Source organism: Ailuropoda melanoleuca, chromosome 9, assembly GCF_002007445.2.
Source record: "Ailuropoda melanoleuca isolate Jingjing chromosome 9, ASM200744v2, whole genome shotgun sequence".
Taxonomy (NCBI): domain Eukaryota; kingdom Metazoa; phylum Chordata; class Mammalia; order Carnivora; family Ursidae; genus Ailuropoda; species Ailuropoda melanoleuca.
Window position 1 is genome coordinate 83,897,812 of NC_048226.1, and position 8,137 is coordinate 83,905,948.

Sequence of the window (8,137 nt, forward strand, 5' to 3'; positions counted from 1 at the left end):
TTGACATACAGCTGATGTTTAAGATGTGCGGCATGATGACATGACAAAGGTATCGAGAAAAGACGGCCACAATAAGTGCAGTGACCATCCATCAGCTTCTATACTAGGATAAATGTTTTTTTCCCTTGGGATGAACTTTTCGGATCGATTCTCTTAGCAACTTCCAATATGCCACGCAGCAATGTTCACTGCTGTTGTCCTGTTGTACGTTACATTGGAGTTAGCTCTCCTGAGCAGGGCTGCACTGCCTCAAATTTCAGTGGTCTTAATATGACAGCAACGTTGGGAAAGAACAGGAAGCACTATTATTTATTATAATTATCAACATGCATTAGAGAGACCCCTTACCTGACTTTAGTTTGCCAAGTTGCCTTCTCAACTCAATAAATAATGGTCCTATATCTTGTAAGCACTGGCCGTGGGAGTCTCCACAAGGCAACAGCTTATTAATTCAATTCAATGTAAGCAAAAGGCGGGGAGGGGGAGGAAGGAGTCCAAAAATGATTCTTTATTCTGTACTAAAGCTATGTGTCCTACCATATGACTAGGTCACTTGATGACCTTACGGACTAGCAGACGGAGAAACCTACCAGATACGATACGAAGCCAGCATTCAGTGTGTGTTGCTCTTAGTCAGTTAAGCACATTCATTTTACTACTGAATTGCACCAGAGTGCAGGTAGGTCTTTCCCTGGAATTTGAGCAGGAGGTTTGTGTCTTTTTGCTGAGAAAATGCATATAAATGCCTGAACCAGCTTAGTGGTCTTTACCAAAAATAGCTTGGCCTTTTGACTCACTCAGGCTGCCAGTAAACTGTTTTTTTTTTTTTTTTTTCCCTGTCCACAGATAGGCTAAATCTAGTAACATCACGTCAGTGCATTCCGAATTGGCTGCAGCATCGAATGTGTTTTAGTTTGGGAATCCTTGTTATCAATTCATATATTGTATCAGAGAATGTTGGGATAGAAGGGTCTGGCAGATATTCAATATTCAGCCCAGCCTCGTAGATTTATAGATGAGGATACAGAAGCCCAGAAAGGTTAAGTGACCCACACAAGGGCACATTGCTGGTAAGTGGCAGCCCCAAAATAACCCTGGGCTGCTGATGTGTGAAGCAATCTGTTTTTTTGTTAGAGTCTCAGCAGGAGGTCTCCTGGGTGGGATATGACAGGTCCCCCCCCAAAGTCCTTTGAGACAGTGACAGCAAGGTATGAATCCTGGCTGCTGCTGTGTTTACAGAATTTCCAAGAAGTAATGTTTGAGAATCGAATGATACAAAACCCAGGAAAACAAATAGATATTTTAATACTTGAACTTGGCCGTGGGTGGCCCTCTTAATGGGGCCTGGGGAAGCAGCGAATTCACATCAGCAAGTTACTCTGCGAACTTGCACAGCACCTGAGTCATTCCTGTGGCTTGCCGGCTTGTGGAAGGCCTCACACCACCCTCGGTGGCCCGAGTGTACCACTTTGTGCAAGGAAACAAAACCAGCGGCCTGCCCTTCCCCCCAGCAATCAAAACCTCTGGGTTTCTCCCCCTACTTTTACTGCTGGGCTAAGGTTTTATTTGCATACAGATCTTTTCTTCTCGGGTCCTGTCATCGCTTGGGTTTCAGTAGAGNCCCATAACGCCAGGATCACGCCCTGAGCCGAAGGCAGACGCTCAACCGCTGTGCCACCCAGGCGCCCCTTTATTTATTTATTTGACAAAGAGAGAGACAGCCAGCGAGAGACGGAACACAAGCAGGGGGAGTGGGAGAGGAAGAAGCAGGCTCCCAGCGGAGAAGCCTGGATGTGGGGCTCGATCCCAGAACGCCGGGATCACGCCCTGAGCCGAAGGCAGACACTTAATGACTGAGCCACCCAGGAGCCCCGCATTTTGTTTTTAACTGAGAAGGACATAAATTCTTTTTGAATTCAATTTGATATGGCTGTCTATCACGTAAAGATGAAACTTGCAGTTAAAAAATGAAACTTTGTCACACTCAAGAAAGCAAATATGCCTTTGCTGAGTATATACGAAATGTCTCTTTAAACAAATATCCTGAATGGAATGAAAACCTGTGTAGAGTCATTTCAGTTTTTTTGAAAAAGGAAACCAGGGACAGATCCTGGAGCCACATTTACTGTGTGCTCCGATTTTGCAGGTGAGAAAACTGAGCCTCAGTAAAGAAGGGTCTTGGGTTGGGTTGCCAAGCTAGGAAGGCAAAAGCAAGAGCTTGGACCTAGCTCTGAGGCTGCCCAGTGCTCATACTCTTTCCATGTTGTTAGACAATCAACTTCTCCTGACTGGACTGTCAAATGTTTGACTTCAGGAAGAGGAAAATAAAAATCTTATATCCAGTGTCCTCACAGTCACTATATCCTTTGCTCTTTCCAAAACCTTAGGAGTAAACTAGATGTCATTGTCCCTATTTTAAGAAAAGATACCTGAAAAGAAAATAAGAAAAGATATCTGAGCATCAGAGAAGTTAGTTGACTTACCCGAAGTTGCCTGCCCAGAAGTAATTGATGTGGGACTCAAATCAAGGTCTTCCACAGTTAAAGGAAGGTGGACTGTGAAAGGCATTGGGTATGTGGGTCAAGAGACTCAGGCTCAAGTTCTCACTATTCATTCCATTTATTTGAAGTGTATCTAGGCAGATTAGATGGCTTTTCAAAAGTTCAAGTTACACCACTTTGCTTTTATGAAAGACCTACAGTAGTACATACCTGTTTTCACTAACCAAAGGAAGTATGAAGAGAATTAAGGGTCATGAGGGTGAGTGGCATAAGTCATCAAAGATAGCTATGAACATCATTTCAAAACCCTGGCTTTTGAAATCATCCCAATCTGGCTTTGATTCCCTGCTCTGCCACTTAGTAACTGGGTGAACTTGGCCAAGTTAGGATAGAAAAGTTCTTTACATAATCATATTTATTTAATTCTCTCTTCACTGACTTAGTTCCAATTGAATTTGTACTTTGCAAAGAGAAATACTCTGACTGAATAACTAGTTTCAGGAACTGAAATGTATAGGTAAATATTTAGGAAAAACTTGTGTGACCAGTTACAACAGAGAAGTCTTAAGTCTTTATCAATTATATTTTTTCAACTACTTTTTGTAAATCTCCTAAGTCGGATGACTTTATGAGCGGGCTTGACAAGAAAGCTGTAGTTCAATATTACTTGGAGATTCAAAGTCAGGAACCACATAAATGGAAATTGTGTACGGAATAAATTATACTCTGTATCAAGTTCTAGTTCACTGGCTTTAAGGCTCTTCTGAAATATTTCCTTGGGCCCCAAATGGCAAAACTGTTTCCAAAAACAACTTCTCTTTTTGATATATTCTTTAAAGGTGACTTTGTAATGTCATCATCACAAACTGATTTCGCCATACAGAGAATGAATGATTGGTATCACTGAGCATAGCTGAATTAACTGGATGTCCTTTTTATAGAGGATGCTTGGAAAGCAGTATGGATCATTTAGTGAGATCTGGAAATTTAATCTTCTCTCCTCTTGTTTGATCATGTTGTGCCATTTACTCTATCTCCTTATCTCTAGTTGAGATAATAATACCAAGCAAGTTGCCTAGATTCTCCATCTTTTCCACATCTTAGCACACATAGGAAATTGTAATACTCGCCTAGCACACTGAAGGAAATGGATGAGGCCAGAGGAAACTTGCTTGAGGTTCTCAACTATGCTAAGTTGGTTAGCCTTCTTGAGGAGATCAAGAATTCATCACATTGATAACTAGGAGAATCATATAATTTATCACACAGATATGGATGCTTCCGAGAGTTGAATTATGCATATTAATAATAACATGAAGATTGGTGCATTAGGGATTTTACTGCGCAAACCGAGGCATGTTTCACCTAACTATAACCCGTCTACAGCAAGCAGCATTGTTTTGGGGGAGCTCTAGACTCAAAATGATACGTGATACATTCTCATGAGGATGAAAGGCACAGCATAGGGAATATAGTCAATAATATTATAATAGTGCTACGCATGTGGTGAGCATGGCATAACCTATAGACTTGTAGAATCACTATGTTGTTCACCTGAAACTAATGTGACATTGTGGTCAGCTACACTTCAGTTTTTAAAAAGTGGTTAGCTGCTGTTATTTATAGGAAATCTAAGTGGGGAGAATTGTTTTGACCCCTAGGAAAACAATTTCCTCCAAATGAGGTACTCATTCTGCCATAATGCCTACTATCTATTATAGCAACTCCAACCCTAGGATCAAGGGAGGAAAACCAACAACTATGATCCTCCCAAGAATCCTAAGTTACCTTTTCTAGTGTTATGGACTTGTTGCTTCAAATTCAGTCTTCCCCCTTTCCCTTATAGCTGCCAAGAGCTACCCTTGAGGGAACCCCATGATGAGTAGTAATCTTTCTGAGGCTGTTGTTTTTAGCCCCCTCAGCATTCTACCTGTATGCTATTAATCCCACTGTAGTCCAAGTCTCTCTGTTGAATTCCATCCTCTTATCCCCAATTGTCTTTTACATATATACATCTAATTTTCCATCCCACTCTTTAAACTCTACATACCCAAAGGGAACCCTGTATTTCCACTTTCACCCATACCAGCCAACTTTTCCTGGTCTATGTTTCTAACTTGTGTATGACACAATTAATCACCCAATTTCTCACCTAGATTCCTCTCTCTTATACTCTTCTTGGTCAAACTCAGCTCCCTGACTCGTCCCCCAGAATAGCTTTCAAGTGGGTATTTCATCTATATTCTTACTGTCCAGATTTTGAGTATCATCATATATCACCTCTTTGCTGAAAAGTCTTATTTGTTGGTCTTTATACCTCTAGTTCCAACACTGTTCGCACTGTCCACACACTTGTTTAAGCATGCAGATACCAGCATATTTTTTTTCATGCTCAAAATCCTCCAGTGGTATCTGCCAAAGGGTGAAATGTGAAATAATTTTCATCTCATAGAAATATCCTTGGGATCAGTTCTCTGTCTAAGTGTCAAGCCTAATTTTTCACTTTATACTGCATCCGATACTTCTTGTTCACTTTGTCAAAGCTTCTCAATCCTCACCTCTTATTTCAGTCATGGTCATGTTACCATGATTAGTTTTATATGGAACTTGACTAATTTCATTCAGGTGCATTCAGAAAATGTCTCATTTTGTACTCAAGTCACATAGTTCTTCCTTTTCTGGGGCATATCTGTCACTAAAACATGGTGCTCTCTGAGGAAGCCTCCCACTATCAGGGAAAGGCAACCCCAAAGTGTGGGATATTCATACACATGGAGCCACCTTGATGTACAGGGGATAAAAGCTTGGACCAAAATTCAGAGAGAGATTTTATAAACTTTTTCTACTGCAGGTCATGAAGGCTTGAGCATGTGTCACCTGGGCCAATGGCCAATGCAACAATTGATATTAATTTATTTTTCTCTCTTTTCATTTTTTAGTCCTCCTTTCCATAATTCTTGATGCATAAGATTACTTCCAAATAGATGACCTTGGCATAAGTCTTCAACTCAGTCTTCAAGTGAGGCTTTATTTTAAAAAAAATGTGAAAGACTCTAGTTACTAGGAATGTTCATATAAAAGAAACTCCTGTGATGAGATTCTGAAGCTGGATTACTCATAGATCAGAAATGAATAAAACTCTGATTACTTATGGGAAGTGGGTGGTGATAATCTTTGACATGCAGTAGCATCATAATTATTAAGACTATCACATATAGTAGATTGTGATGAAGTATGGGTAGAAGAACACTGGGTTATATGGGAGCTTAACCATTTGATGGGCATAGAGCTCTCTAAGTCATAAAGATTTTTCATCGTATCAGATGCTTTTGTGCAGTTGGACCTTGAGATCATGAAGTTGCCAGAAATAAAACTACTCCTATAGGAGACATTTAAGCCAGAATCACAGGATGAGAAATGAACTCCACAAAGATTCAGAGCACTGCCATATTAATGAATATTTTGGTCTTGGTACATTATATGGACCATAGTTTAAAGAGACTGCTGCCGCACCACAGACTCAGTCATGGGTATTCCTAAATGAGACAGGTGGCAGAAAATATTCTTAAGGGTCAGTTTGTGAGTAAACACTTGGTTTCTTCACTTTGTATGGATGGAGAAGTGGCTTGAGGAATGGATATGTATTAATTCATGGCTATTAGAAAATACCTTGTCTATTGGTCATAAACACAGAATGAGTAAGACAGAAAGAAGGACGGAAAGGGAGTCTGCATAAGATTCATAAGGATAGACCTCTGGTAATAGACACAAGCCATGAGGAGAACACGAAACAAAGAAGAGACCCCCAATAGTTGGAGAGGTTGACAGTCAGCTCGAGTTTCTGCTTGGCACTGGCACAATAAGCTCATGAATTAAGTGGCTGTGACAACAGAGATAGAGTCTATATGCACAGACTAAGTAACATGAGATGCCTCTCCCCAAGGCTGGTCTAGATACTTTTGTGGCCAAATACCCAATCTGTAAGCATCAGAGACCAATGCTGAGCCCTTGTAGTGGTACTCTTGCTCAATGAAGCCAGTCAGCGGTTTGGTGGTTGGTTGATTGATTTGATTACATCAAACCTCATTCTGATGATTTTTCCTTGCTGGAATTGTTATATGGAAGCATATGGGTTTGCCTTTTCTGCCTTCAGTGCTACAAACAGCACCACAATTTGGAGGCGTATAGAATGCCTGAAATATCACCATAACTATGAGATCTACTTGACTTATTATATGCCCAGTCAACACGAAGCAATTGACCTAATAGAATAGTAGAAAGGCCTATTAAAAACTCAAGTAATGTGCCAGATTAGTAATATTGACCTTAGGATTGTACATGTATTGGGTCAATGGTCAGAAGATGATGCTAGGTCCCCAGCAGGTAGAAAACATGGATCCAGGAACCAAGGGGTTCACAGAAAATTAGACTCTCTTATCATGATTCTCTGTGACCAAACTGTAAAATTTGCGCGTAAGCTCTGCTGGACCTGAGACCCTGTTTTCCTGAAGAGTTTACCTCCCCAAGAAGGGTTCCACTCTATTTGAAGCTATAACTATCACTTTGCCACTCTGGATTCTTCGTATTAGTGGACTAGCAAGCAAGGAATGATTGCAGTACTAGTGTGAGTAATTGATCATGATTGCCATGAAGAGCTAAAGTTGCTGTTGTAAGTTGGAGTATAGCCAGGGAATTCGCTTGGAAATGTCTTGCTTGTTCCGTACCCATGAAAATGGTGACTGGGCAAGTGTAAGAGCATGACCTTAGAAGTGCATGAGTCCTAAGCCCTCAGCATGGACAATGTAGACCATCTCACTAGGTTAGGAGCCTAGACAGCTAGGAAAGACTACTAAACCAGCCAAAGTGCTGGCTAAGGATAAGAAAAGTGTATTAGTCTTCTCAGGCTGCCATAACAAAATATCATAGACTGGGTAGCTTAAATAACAGAAATTTATTTCTCACAGTTCTGGAAACTCGAAGTCCAAGAGGAAGGTGTTGGCCCCTTTGGTCCCTTGTGAGAGCTCTCCTCCTGGCTTGCAGATGGCATCCTTCTTACTGTATGTTCATGTGGCCTTTCCCTTAATTACTCTCCAAAGGCCTTAACTCCAAATACCATTATATTGGGGCTTAAGGCTTCAATGTATGAATTGGGGGGGGGGACCCAAACATTCAGCCCATAACAGATAGTGTAGGAGTAAGAGAATGAATTATGTGCTTCAGGATGAATTACAGCAGCAGGGATGAGGCTGATTCCCCTAATCCACTTTCAATCACTGGCTACTACTTTAAAGGGGGCTTTATGATGGATGACTAATGGAAGGCACAAGTGTAACAGGTGGATGGCACATTGGAAGTGGTCTGGTTCCTGGTTCATCACTTGGAGGAGAGTTGTCTAGACATATTCCCACTCTGTGTTACACTTTACCTGGGTGAAAAATAAACTTTTGTTATATTAAGCCACTGAGATGTCAGGCTTTATTTCTCCTTCAGGATAGCCTAACATATCATAACTAACATACCCGAGACAGACATAGAGGATTCCTCTAAATGTATATTAAATGTATATTTAATTCTAATTGCCTCATTTCATTTCCATCTATTTGACGTTACCTCTTTGGATTCCCTAATGCTGGTAC